At 45.1% G+C, this 14,580-nt stretch overlaps 1 protein-coding gene across 10 annotated transcripts in view; it reads right to left on the bottom strand.

Moving 5' to 3' along the window:
- The window catches only part of ABLIM3 (actin binding LIM protein family member 3), a 209,928-nt gene that overhangs the window by 92,309 nt on the left and 103,039 nt on the right, over positions 1-14,580 (bottom strand). The window lies entirely within an intron of this gene.

Here is a 14,580-nt window from a genome sequence, read left to right as displayed (position 1 = left end):
CAGGTGGAGCAGCTCTATCTTGTAGGCCCTATGGAACTGTTTAAAGTCCATGGCTTTTGGGGGGTTTAGAGAAAAGGGAAGTCCTGTAGATATAAGGATCCTAGACCGTTTAGAGCAGGGGTAGTCAAACTGCGGCCCTCCAGATGTCCATGTTTGGTGGCAGGGGGCTTTTGCTGGCATTTTTGCTGGCGTTTGCTGGCAGGGGGCTCCTGGGAATTGTAGTCCATGGACATCTGGAGGGCCGCAGTTTGACTACCCCTGGTTTAGGGCTTTGCAGGTAAGAAACAGAAACTTGAACCTGATCTGGTCTCCAATCTGGAGCCAGTGCATCTGGGAGAGCTGGTTGAATATGTGCTCTCCATTTGATCCCAGTAAGAACCCAACCTGCTACAGTTTGGACCAGTTGGCATTTTGGGTGCAATTTCAAGGGCAGTCCAGTGTAGAGCAAGTTTCAGTAGTATAGTCTGGAGGGCCCATAACTGAGGACTCGTCATTACTGACTTGGATCTCTGTACAGATAGGAGTCATTTGGCCATGGTATACTTTGACTTGGATTGAGGTTTTGAAAGTTTGAAGCTGCTTGCCAATTTTTGCAAAAATTAATGAAAAATAGAGGACTTGCCACTGAAATAATATTGGTAATTGAAAACGGGTGATATCTGGAAACTGTTCTAGAAGTCCTGGTGGAACAAGTAAAACCAAGGAAAGAAAGGACATTGTTTGAACATCTATTTATTGACAGTTTATGCCATTGCGATAGGTCTCTTTCTCCCTCTTTGTTGTGAACCCCAACAACAAGCAAGGCATAGGAACACAGGCTTTAAAAAGGCTCAAAAACTGCAATTCATATTATTGAAGTGCAAAAACTATGTATCGTCTCTACTCCAAATGTATATTTCTATCCTCCACACATGTAACTGTTCCTTTTGTGTTTCCTATGAAGAAACGTGACCCAAAGTGTACCAGATTATATCTCTTATACCAAACTAATGAACTATTCCAAGTTCTTAAACGTGTCACTCCTCTGATTAGCTAGGGAATGAAAGAGACAGTCTGAATTTGACTCGATAAATCAGTTATTTTGGAGTTCTGAGATTCCAGGGAACTTATGGTCATTCGTCACTAGCCCTGCCTCCTGTTTTCTTCCTTCCTGCCGGACCTGTATATTTGAAACAATGAGTTATTGCTGCAACACCATTTAATTCTCCAGTAAAGGAAAAAGACCCTATAAAGATGCCCTGGAATGTCATTTCAGGAAAATGGGTAGTGGGAAACCATATTGACTGCTGCAATAATGTTTAGCTCAGTTCCAGTGTTTCTCACCACAATGGGAGGGGCAGGACATTACAGAAGAAATGTTACCTTAAGAAAATTCTCAAAAGTACAAGCTGACACCAAGAACAAAATTTAGAAAGGCAGTTTCAGAAACAAGGCTTCACTTGTCATTATCCAGTTCATGTGAGCCATATTCTAAAATTTCTTTAGTTTCCCATCCCCTTTTGCATCTATCACAAATCTCTTCCCTTGCCTTTAAAGCTTTCCGTGGAGTTCTTCGACTATAGCTTTTTATCTTTTCCTGTTCCTACCTAGAACTATGATTTATCTGTTTCAACCAAATGCAGCTATTCACTGCTCTCTTAAATGACTGCCCATACTGCATTTCTTCCTCTTGTGCCTTGAACCACATTCCACACATTTCCATGATACCATCTTTCTCTTTTCCTACAAACCTTGGCTCAACCCCTCAACCAAACTTAGATAAAGCAAAAAAAAAAAAATCCTATGTAAAATGCATTTTTAACATTTTAAAATTAATACCATTGCCTTTCCCTTCCCTCTGTGATTTTGCCACACTGTTGCAATTCAGATTGTAAGCTCCTCGGGGCAGGGACTGGTTTGTTTTCTTAAGGAATATTGCCAGAAGTCCTGTTAGTTGAGGGCATTTCACAAGTTATTAAAGACATTTTACAAGGTATTGTAACAAAGCACACTTTATTGAAATAAGATAGCATCACAAGATTTCAGTGAGATTTCACTGGGGCTGGTGTAACCTCCTCTTCAGTGCCTGCCTCCTGCACTAAGAAGAAAGGATCCACCAGACATTTGGACAGATCTAAGCCTCTTCACAGCCTTTTGAAATAGAGACAAGGTGTCTAAGTCAAGGAATTAATTAATGTTTAAACAAACACAAAAATGCATGTTGGATAATTTATCCATCAATTATTAGAGGCTTCTAGTCTCCAGGGGAAATTTCTTGGTGACCACAGCAACCTGTCCCCAAGCCTATGAGCTCAAAGGCTGCAAACAGAACCGGGAGGGGAGGTGAATGTGATAGGATGGGGAAGTAAATTAAATGGCAGAAAAAGAGCCTATGGCCATGATTCTTATCTCACCAAAAATTCCCTGAAAAGGACACAGGATGTCTATAAAAGAAAATGAAGAGTCTACAAGGTCAGGAAGGCTCTAACCAGCATCTCTCTCTCTCTCTCTCTCTCTCTCTGTGTGTGTGTGTGTGTGAGAGAGAGAGAGAGAGAGAGAGAGAGAGAGAGAGAGATTGATTGATGACTGAGATAGATACATTTATTTGTATATAGCCATAGGCCATTACAAAATATAAAATACAAATTCACAAACAATAAAATAGAATGAAAGGAACTGTATAAAAATATATAATTTAAGACCAAAAACTGAAACAGCATACCTGACTACAAAGTGCAAGAGTGTTAAGAGTATTACATATTCCTTTCTCCTTATCCAGCCTAGGTGCCTCCTGAAATGTCCCCCTTTACCTGTGTGTTCACCTGCCTATTCCCTCTTGGCCCTTCATGGCAAGTGTTACACATGGCATGAACCTTTAACAGAGAGACAGATAATCAGGGCAAAGCTCATTACCCCAAAATAATCCAGTAATAATGTAAGTAGCATTAAGAAACTTGTGGAAAGAAATACAATAATTAGGGAGGAAAGGGGCAGGGAAAACCACATGGAATGCCTTAATCTCACACTGGTTCATTCCTGTCTTAAGCAAACACGCTTAGTTAGCAAGAAATTAAGGCCATGTTCACCTCATTGTCATTAATGCATTAGTACAATCTTGGCAATGAGGCAAAAGGTTCCTTGGATAGAGCTCTTCTGGATGTAATTCCAGCAAATTGTCACCCGGATGGTTTGGCCAGTGGAGTTTAATATATCTTCCAGCATGATCTTAATTCATCCATGTTAACACTAACTAATATGCACAAGGAGAAGAACAGCAGAATGGGGACTCCATAAACAACTTCCAGACCGCTTTAACTGGTTTAATTCATTAGCAGAGATACTACATCTCTAGGCAACAATTGGGACTCTCCCTCCTCCCTCCTGATGTGAGGATTGCTCCCTCCCCCCCCCCCAGGTAGATTGTAAAATCAGGTCCATTCTGCACGACTTAAATATAGCAGAAGTCTTACCTTTGCTAAACGTTACAAATTCAAGGTTCCACATGACATCGCACACAATCTGCAACACTCCTGCAACACTCTCGCAAAAATCGCTTAGTTGTAGCTCTCTATGGGAAATCCAGAAAAGTGGATTCCCCCTGAAAAAACCGCTACACTTCTGAGCACAAGCTGCAACACATCAGCGAAAGACATGTGCATTCTCAATGTAGCGGTAGAAAGAAAGTCCCTCCCCTTCTTTCACCCCCGAACTTCCAGAGAAGCGATCGCCATTTTCCCCCCTTAGACTGGGGAAAGCAACGAATGAGCGAGGCTTCTCCGGCTAAAGTCCCTCCACAGTAGTGAAGCAAACGTCCGGAGAGGCAAGCGCCCGAGAGTCAGCGCTTATGCCTCAGCAGCAGAAAGACCCGTGGTCAGAATGGCTCTGGCTGAGCTCATGTGGAGCGGCGCTGCCAGGCAGGTGAGGCGACAGGCGAGAAGGAGCCCTAGAGTGGGGCTGGGCATTGGCGGCGGTGGGGGGGGGTCCCTGAAGACAGCAGCAGCTCTTGAGGAAGAAGACAGGTCCCCCACCCCCTTCGCAGCCCCCCCAACTACTGGAGTGTCAATCACCCTGCAGCAAGTCCAGAAACCTTCCCCCCTCGCTTTTCAGCATGCCAGCAGCCCACAGTTTGCAAGGGGATATTTCCAAGTCACCGTGCTTGTTGTCACTCTCGTCATTTTTTCCCCTTAGACCGGCAAAAGCAATGAACGAGTGAGGCTTCTTCGGCTAAAGTCCCTCCACAGAAGTGATTAACACAGTAAAACAAAGCTCCATACTGCAAGTGTCTTTAAAGTTCCCAAGCACAACACAGCCCCCTGTTCAGCACTGCCTGTAATTTCAGCTACAAATCATGCCCGTGGGGGGGGGGGGGTTCTACTTGAGGAGCATGTAAACGATTAATCGCCAGCTCCTACGCCAGCAAAAAGGTCTTTCCAATGCAACAATTGGACACAGATTCATTGCAACGGGTGTGTTTGTTTTTTTAAAAAACAGTTCTTAAAGAGAAAGGGGCTTTTCGGGAGCATGAACACATTGGCTGTTCCGTTTGACTGATGGCCAGGGGCGGGAAGAAGCACAGAAAAAAATCGCTTCCTTCGTTGTGATTCCAGCAAGACCGGAAACCTGTGGGGAATGAATGAAACGCTACTGGGACTTCTATATTCCACTAAAAAAAAAGGTATGTGGAATGACAAAATTCCACTATTTAGTATAGCTTCTCTGCATTCTGTGAACAATTGGCAACATTGGTCCTGGTGCGGAATGGCCCTCAGACTTCTTTATTAGGTAGCAACAAACACACTCTTTGCTTGAACTGAAGAGGGGCCCTCAGTTCAGATCCTGTATTGCTTTTTTGGATTGCCAGCCCCCACTCCCACATAAGGTAATGCTTTACCTTGAGATGCAGGTGGTCAGCATGGCAATGGTGGAGACTGGTCACTTATCAGAAGATGGTAGGGCTAGCCCAGGTACTGAGCTGGCACAAGGGAACATGGAATACAAAAGGAGTGGGATGTAAGGGACAAGGTAAGTGACCAGGGGATGTGAATTGCGTGTAGGATTCCCTGGACTACATGGCTGCTGGCTTACTGTAAACAAAAGGGGTTGGAACAGTACAACAAACATTGCTACATGGCATCCGCCATAGGGGTGAAGAGTCAAATCAAAATCAAATCAAAACCAGATCACATTAGACATTGCAAATCCCATAGGATTTTGACATCCCACCCCCCAAGTGGAAAGCCTTAACCAATCGAGGGCCTGGGAATGCTCTGTCTCACTCACTCCCGGTCTTCCTCCGGGAGGTCCCTCCAATCAACAAAGTACTGCAGTTTCCCTTGGTGGCAGCAGGAGTCTGGAAAGTTCTTGATCTCAAAATGAGTATATTGATCAACAAAAGTAGGAATGAGGTCATCAGAGTTGGGTGCCAGAGTTCCAGGGTTGGGGCTTTTTTCAACAGGCTGGAATAGAATACAGCATGGACACATGGTAAGTCTTTGGTAAAGGAAGTTCCACAGAGACAGGATTGACCACATGGGTTATTGTGAAAATACCCACATATTTACTTCCTAGTTTCTTCAATGGCTGCAAACACTAGAAATGCTTGGTGGAGACATAAGCCTGGTCCACTACCTTCCAAGTGGGCTTGGGGCTCTGCTTCCTCTTGGCATACTTTTTATGGCTCTCTTTAGCCACTTGAAACACCCACACCAGCTGCACCCACAAGTCCTTAACCCTGCTTGCCCATGCTTGAAAATCTGGTAGACTGTTGCCAGGGGGGCTCCCATGAAGGTGCCAATCAGGCGTTCTCTCCAGTCACTAATTTGACCAGGGACATGCCTGTGCTACCATGTGTCAAATTATTATATGCAAACTCAGCCAGGGGAAACACCTTTGTCCAATCATCCTGCTGGAAGGAGGTAGAGCACCTCAGGTACTGCTCCAACATTTGATTTACATGCTCAGCCTGTCCATTAGCCTCCGGGTGATACCCAGATGTCAGACCTTGTTCTGCCCTGATCTGCTTCAGGATCCCCTGCCAGAAGGTGGCAACAAATTGGGGCCTGTAACTGGATACAACCTTGGGAGGCACCCCATGTAGCTGATAAACATGCTGGATAAACATGTTTGCTAGTTTCAGGGCGGAGGTGCAGAACATGGGATGAAATGCAACTGTTTGGAGAACAAATCCACCACCACCCATATTGCAGTCGTCCCTTGGCTAGGAGGCAAGTCCATGAGAAAATCCATAGCTACCACTGCCCACAGTGCATTTGGGACCTCCAGTGGCTGCAACAATCCTTGGGGTTTCCCAACCCCCTTCTTTGTGGTGATAAACACCGGGCAGCCTTGCACATATACTTCAACATCCTTTCACAAGGTGGGCTCCCAGTACTGCCTTCTCCAGAGGTGGAAGGTTTTCAGGAACCCCAAATGCCCTGCCACCCGGTTGTCATGGCATAACTATAGTACCTGCCACCTCCTAGGAGCAGGAACGTACTCCCACTCCCCCATGAAAAATTTCCCCTTGCAGTTCACCAGTTCACTTCAAGAAGTCCCACTCCTCGTCCCCCATCCCCACTTCTCCCACCTCATTGGGTTATACCCTGCAGGGTTCCCCATGCCCTGCAGGGCCCCCTGCTGCTGAGTTCCCTGCATCCAGCTGGTGAGTCTGGCTGTAGATCACTATTGCCAGTCCCAACTGCTTTGAGGAAACAACTGTGTCTACCACTGGATCCAGGCAGCTCTTGTGTTGTGGGAGATGGGACAAGGCATCTGCCAGAAAGTTTCATTTCCCGGGCAAATGTTTGAGTTTGAAATTGAACGAGGAGAAAAACGCAACCCACCTTGGCATTGAGTTTGTATAGCTGCTTTAGGGCTTGTAAGTTTTTATGGTCAGTCCACCCCACAAACAGAATGGGCCCTCCCTCAAGCCAGTGTCGCCAAGTTGACAGGGTCATCTTAACGGCTGTGACTTCCTTCTCCCAAATTGCCCAGTTGCATTTTACATCATTAAAGTTGTGGGAGAGGTACACCATGGGGTGGAGGCTCCCATCCTTCCCCTGCTGCAGCAACACAGCCTGCAACATGGCCTCCATATCCACATAGCTCGAGTCTACTTGTATCATGAACTGCTTCTCAGGGTGGGTGTGCCACAACACAGGTTCAGAAGTAAAACAGCATTTCAGGTTATTTATGCCCATTGGCATTTCTCAGTCCAGTTCAGTTTTGCCCCTGGTTTGCAAGCCTGTTCCCCCCCCCATTCCTGTGCCTTTGCCTCGTCAGCCCAAGCATGCACCTTGCTCGCCAGGCAACTGAACTCCTCTGTATATTCAGCTATGGACCAGGACCCTTGCCAAAGGCTCCATAGCAGGGAGCAGGCATGAGTCGCTAGCATCGAGTCCTCGAAGCACTGCCACAGCTCTCTCAAAAACAAGTCAAAGCTTCCCAACTCAGGAGCCGCCATGTCATTGAGGTCCACCATCCAGTCTGCCCCCGCTCCCTCCAAATAGGAGTCGACATAGCGAACTCAAGCCTCCTCCATCAGAAACTGCAACCTGCTTTCATCCATGAACAATGCCACTTGCATCATGAAGTACGCCAGCTTCCCAGGGGTCCCATCAAAATGGGGCTCTGAAGTTTCCCAAGCGGCAGGGGGAGCACTGCTGGGGCTGAAGGCCCCTGTGGCTCCCCAGTGGAACAGGGGGGGTGTCATTCAGTGGGGCTGGCAGCCTCAGTTTCTGGGGAGTGGCGGCCTCCAGTAGCATCTGGTGCACTACTCATAGCATTTTTTCAGGCCTCTTGGTCCCTGGTCCCTGGCTGTGGATGGTTAACCCACTGGCTTGTCTCATGCCCCGTAGTCAGGGTAGAGAGAGGATTATGGGTAAACTCAGTTCTGATGCCACGTGGTCACCCCAGAAACCACAGCCCAAGCAGTGGGGCCCCCGCTCCACGAGAATGAGCCCCTCAGACACAGCATCACCACCTCTCTCTGCTTCCCAGTTCCTTGCAGTGTCCAGGTGACCACCGCCATCTGTACAACCTTTACAGCTTTCTGCACTGTTTCTTCCTCCAGCGCTTTTTTGGTTTGGTCGGGTACTCCAGACTCTCCGTCGGACTTGTTGATGTGAACAGTGGAGTCTCGGGGTTCAAAAAGCAAGTTCAAGCAATCTGTGAGGACTGCTCCCCATAGACACTAACAAGATTTGTGATTGTATAATTGGACCTCTTTATTGGGTAGCATTGAAGTAGCAACAAACACACTCTTTGCTTGAACTGAGGATGTGCACTCAGTTCAGATCCTATATTGCTTTTTGGATTGCCAACCTTCACTCCCCCACAAGGTAATGCTTTGCCTTGAGATGCAAATGGTCAGCATGGCAACAATGGGGGCTGGTCAGAAAGGTGGTAGGGCCAACCCAGGTGCCAGGCTAGCCTTTAGGGTGCTATCTGTCAGACTTATAGGCTTGCATTTTTCCAAGCACAGAAATGGATTTAGCATGTGGCACACGACACACTCTTTCTCTCAATTCATGTCTTCCGTCTACAAGTTTAGAACATGGAGGAAATGAGTGAAAAGTAAGATTTCGAGTTGGCGCTTGGCCATCAAAGATGACACTTCCACTTCATTTGTCATAATGGTGATATGTGCACTTATCTGCGCACCCTCTTCTGTGCACTTATCTCCTTCATGCATAATGCCCGCTGTGTTCCATCTCAGAAGCAGCTGTGTTTGTTGAAGGAACAATATGTGCCTATTAAACACTTTACACCATCAGGAGTAGGAAAGACTAGCTAAGGGATGCAATGGATTGTGGTTACATGCTCAAAAACATTATACCACAGGCACTAAATTGTGTTGTAGTAAGTCCCTATGTGATAGACATCTTGCAAAATGCTGAAGACAGAGAACAGGGTTGAGTCTGCACAGGGCTTTTTATCCTCTCCCAGATCAAATATATCCCTCCCCTCTGTACTGAATTCAATTTCCATTTTGAATTTGGGCACTTTAAATTTTCCCTCTGCAACATGCATGATTGATCAGTGGCGACCCTACCTTTCCCTCACAATATCCAGGAGCAGATATAGTTCGCTATAATATGATCAAGCCACTATGAGGACTCCCAGTATTAAAGTGTAGATCTGCATTTTGCCGGATTAACTTCCTCCCCACTGAGGTAGAAAAGCAGTCTGTCCCTGATTGGATGGGCATCGATTCAAAGACTTCCTGGTTCCCATTTGCAAGACTTTCCTCCCAAGATTCATTTTTGCATTCCTTTTGGAATCTGTTTTAAAGTAACTGTGCTACTGAATCCCACACTTCTCTCAGCATCCATTTCCCTCATTCTGTGAGGCTGCTGCTGGCTCAGCTCAGCTTGGCTCCCCACACATAAACATACACACACCACTTGTTCAGGAAAGGACAGACGAGCAGCCTTGTGTGCACTTGGCTCCTCCCCCAGCAGGCAAAAGAGAAGAAATCAAGCACACTCCTTTAATGCTGGCTAGACTTCACCCTCCCCCCTCTGAGCTTCCCCAATCAAATGCAGAACACTTTCTGTTTCAATTCAGGGGAAAGCAAGGAGGAAGACCCAGGTTCAAATGCATCTGAATTCATCAGGATCAACAATGGAAAAAAAGTAAGTGCAGATCTCACCAATGGTATGTCTAAAAGCACTTATCAAGATGTTTATATGATACCATGAGGAGAGAGATCTCAGTGGCACACAATACCACCCTTGGTGTAGTGGTTAGGAGTATAGACTTCTAATCTGGTGAGCCAGGTTTGGAGTGTAGACTTCTAATCTGGTGAGCCAGGTTTGATTCTGTGCTCCCCCACATGCAACCAGCTGGGTGACCTTGGGCTCACCAATAAAGCTGTTCTGACCGAGCAGTAATATCAGGGCTCTCTCATCCTCACCTACCTCACAGGGTGTCTGCTGTGGGGAGAGGAAAGGGAAGGTGAATGTAAGCTGCTTTGAGACTCCTTCGGGTAGAGAAAAGTATCTTCATAGTATCCATTTTCTCCAGACCTGATCTCTGAAGTCTGAAGGTGAGTAGTAATTCCAGGGAATCTCCAGATCCCACCAGGAGGCTAGCATCCCTACTACTGACCTATCTCAAATGTTCCCAATTTGAGCAAGGTGATTGAACAGGTGGAAGATGTTAGGTGGATAACTTCAAGCTTTCCTAGATTAAGTGGCTTTTTTGGATCCTTTTCAATCTGATTTTAGTCTTGGTTACATGACTGAAACAGTCTTGGCTCCCTTTATGGAGGATCTGCACCTGGAGATAGACAGAGGGAGTATGACTCTGTTGATTCTCCTAGACCTCAGTGGTTTTTGATTCCACCAGTCGTTGATACCCTTATGGACCACCTTTCTGCCCTGGGACTGGATCTGTTTTGCTGCGGTTCTGGTTCTACCTGGAAGGTGGCTTTCAGAATGTCCTGCCTGGAGGGTATGTTTAATCTCTTTGGCCTTTGGCCTATGCAAAGCTCCAACTTGTCCCTTATGCTCTTTAACATTTACATGAAACCACTGGATGAGGTCATCTGGAAATCAGTGCTGTGTTGTCACCAATAAGTGGATGACATTCATTTCTATCTCGTGCTTCCAGCTTTTCCCAAGGAGGCTGAAGAAATCCTGAACTGGTGCCTGGAAGTAGGTTTGGAGTAGATGTAGGCTGATGCATTGAAGCTTAATCCCAATGAGACAGAAGTGCTATTAGTAAGCAGAAAGTCACCCATTCTGGATGGGGTTGCAGTTCCCTTGAAGGAACAGGTCTGTACTCTGAGGGTGCTCTTGAACCCAGGCCTGCTACTGGATAAGCAGGTGGCAGCAATTGCCAGAAGTGCCTTTTACCATCTTTGACTGGTTAACTAGCTGTGGACTTTCTTGGGCAGAAAACATCTGGACACTGTGGTGCATGCCTTGGCTCCCACTAGATTAGACTACTGCATGTGTTCTGTTGAGAATGCCCTTAAATGGTTTTCAGAAATTTCAACTGATGTAGAATACTGCAGCGAGGATGTTGACTGGAATGGGTCATAGGAATCATATCACTCCAGCCTTTGTCTATCAATATTGGCTCCTATTCTGTTTCTGGGTTCCCAATCTGTTTCAAGGTCATGGTGTTGAAATTCAAAGTACATACTGGTTTGATTCCCTGTTCCTCCATGTGCAGCCAGCTGGGTGACCATGGGCCTGTCCCAGTTGTCTCAGAGTGTCTCAGTCCCACATATCTCACAGGATGTCTACTGTGGGGAGAGGAAGGGTAAGTCGCTCTGAGACTCCTTTAGGCAGTAAAAAGCAGGATACAAAAAAATTGCTCTTCTTCTTCCTCTTCTTCTTCTTCTATGGTTTGGGACCAATATACCTGAAGGACCACCTACTTCCTTATGAAATCAGCACAGGAGGGGCTCCTAAACAGATGCTATAAAACATTTACAAACAACCTCAGCAATAGGACAGAAACTCTTGTAAGCGACTACATAGATGCAGGCCTCCTTAATCATTGCATCAGCTGGCATAAAAGTATGCTGGAGGGATAAAGGCAGAATCACATAAACTGGTCTAACTGAGACACCAAGCAGGGACAGACCATCAACAGCCTCAAAAGAGACATAACCAATAATATATTGGATGTGGGGGAGGGAATTGCATCATCTAACCAGAATGTAGTTTGTGACCACATGTCCTGAACTGGATGCAATTCAGGCATGTGGGTGTGGGATTCTTTGCCAAAAGCAATGAGCATCAGATGTGAGCAAGAAGCCAACCTTGATTATTAAGCCAAACTTTCCACTGGCCCTTTTGATTTTTAGCCACTGACCACCCTTCCTTCCTAATGAGCACCTTCTACACTGGTTACCCCTACCTGCTTCTTTTGCACTCTCCTGGGAAGCAAACTTGAAGTAACAGATTACCTTTATGAACAACCATCACTGTAAGTCTACCCATCTGAGGACCTCAAGGTAATTCCCTCCCTGGGAGATGTGTTGATGTCTGAGTTTTCCACTCCCACATGGGAACAGAACAGCTTGATCTAATTAACTACCTGTAATTAATTTTTGTGAAGTGCTTTGAGAAGTAACAGGTGAATGATGCGAGAGGAATGCAAAACAAAGCATTGGCAAATGTGAGGCACATCAGCTTGCTATGTGGCTGAAAGGTGAGAGAAGCAGGGATTACACAGGCATACGGCACAGATTATGTGGCTGTGCTGGTGTCAGCATCTATAGAACATGTGGTCGAGCACAGCTAACCATATGCCCATGTACAAGGCTAGAAATGAGACGGCAGCATAGGAACAGATGAGCTACCTGGAAGTTGTTGTTTGATTTGTCAGTCTCTCATTCTTTTAAAATGGTCTGCTGGGTACATAGCTGTCACCCATGTAGACTACTCACCTTTATACAGCTCCTCCCACTTCTTTCACATGGTGATGGGAGCCAAGGAATGATTAATCACGTTAATCTCTCCCCATTTCCTCCAGTAATTGGCCTGTAAATCATCCTCTTAGAAAAATCCACAATGTGGCAGTGCCAAGGCCAGGGAATAAATTTAACTCTGGGCTTTCTGGAAATCCACCCCCCCCCCAAGCTGGTGACATTTCACTTTGGGTGTTGCACAAGACAACTTTGAAAAAAAAAATTACAAAAAAAAATAGCTCAATGCACACTCTGGATAAGGAATCTGACGATAGCTATATTGTATCTCCGGCCATAGCCACAATAAACTTTGCAGAACTGGGTGAGGGGCCAGGTTGATTGATTTTGGAGCCTGAGATGTCTGGAATGGTCTGTCTTGGTCTTGATCATATGGCTTGTTTAGATTAGAATGCTGGATATTTAACTTGCAGGTCTTAGTGGAGATGATGCAATAAGGAAGGATGAAGGTTAAAGAAAGGTTAAATGCCAAGAAAAAGAACTGTGGCGATCATCATTCAAAGGTAAAGGCTGTTTTATCCACAAATGACCTTGAGGGGTCTGCCAAGGGTTTTCTTCCATCCTACTGTAGGAGGCGCTCCATGGATGTAGGTGGAGACTGATGCCCTTGCCTATCAGCTGTAATTAGCAGCCATATATCAGCAGAAGAATTAAGTGTCATTGGTTCTTTTTTAGCAGTCTGAGCTGAAAACCAATAAAAGAGCACCTTACCGTATCATTCTATTAATGAATCAATCACAGGCTTCTCCATTGGACTACTTACATATACAAATTTATAGAGAGTCAAAGAAAATCTTGAAATTTCCTTATAGAAGAGCAGTGGTATTTTATTTCCTTTGAAAATTCTATTTCAACAGAGTAGTCACACTGCTTGCAAAGCCATCCTACTCTGAGGAAAGCTTAGGACTGAAGTATTTCTAGCAGATGGTAAATCATCTTGTCAACTAGTATTATATTCTGCAATGTTTTTTCTTTATTGTGTAATATTCCATTGTGAAACTGTCGCTACTATCAGGAGATGGTGTGCGCATCACATGGGATGGAAAAATAACCTTTGGGAGAAGCCTTGCACACCTGGTGAAGAGGGCTTTAAACTAAATCCAAAGAGGGAGCGAGACATAAATTCAGAACCTAGTCTGATGGCAAGAACCGAAGATGAGAAGATTGCAAATCAACAAGGAACAGCACATAAGCAGGGAACTACTAACTTACAAGGAAGTTCAAAAACCAAAATTATGGGGCACACAACAGATGGATTACACTAATGCACAGAGTATAGGAAACAAGCAGGAGGAACTAGTAGTCCTAATAGAGGAAGGGGACTATGAATAGGAGTCATGGAAACTTGGTAGGATAATACTCACAATTGGAATACTAGAACTGAGGGGTACAATCTATTCGAAAGGGACAGAAGGGGGGAGGTGTAGCAATATATGTTAAGAATCTTTATACTTGGGAAGAAATACAGGTACCTGAGCATGAAAGTTCAGTTGAGTATATTTGGGTAAATTTAAAAGGAGTAGGAAATGAGAATGGTATTATTGTGGGGGTCTGTTATAGACCACCAAGCAAGTCAGAGGACTTGGATGAGATACTCCTAGACCAAATTACACAATTCTCAAAGAGGGGGGGAAACAGTAGTTATGGGTGACTTCAATTGACCGGATATTTGTTGGAAGACCAACTTTGTTAAAAATACAAACTCCATTAATTTGTTAACTTGTCTTGCCAACAGCTTCATTTCCCAGAAAATAGAGAGGGGAACCAGGGGATCTGCTATTTTAGATCCGATTTTCATCAAAAGGGAAGAACTGGTAGATGAGGTGGAAGTAGTGGGCACACTTGGTAGTAGTGACCATGGGATTTTGGAATTTTCAATTGTGGGAAAGAGAAAACCTTTTAATAGTCGGACATATAGACTGGAAAGCAGATTTTAACAAACTTGAAGGTATGTTGGCTAGAGTCCCAAAGTCAGAAAGACTTAAAGAGATGGGAGTCCAAGAGGGCTGGGAGTTTCTTAAAAGTGAAATATTGAAGGCTCAATCACAAACAATTCTCCTGAGAAGAGCCAAGGTGACTCCATAAGCAGCTGTCAAATGATTTGAGTAATAAAAGAGACTAATTTAGGATATGGAAGGAAGGCCTTATTACCAAGG

The sequence above is a fragment of the Paroedura picta genome, chromosome 3, assembly GCF_049243985.1.
Source record: "Paroedura picta isolate Pp20150507F chromosome 3, Ppicta_v3.0, whole genome shotgun sequence".
Taxonomy (NCBI): domain Eukaryota; kingdom Metazoa; phylum Chordata; class Lepidosauria; order Squamata; family Gekkonidae; genus Paroedura; species Paroedura picta.
Note: the sequence above shows the minus strand (reverse complement) of the source record. Positions and strands in the feature narration are given on the sequence as shown.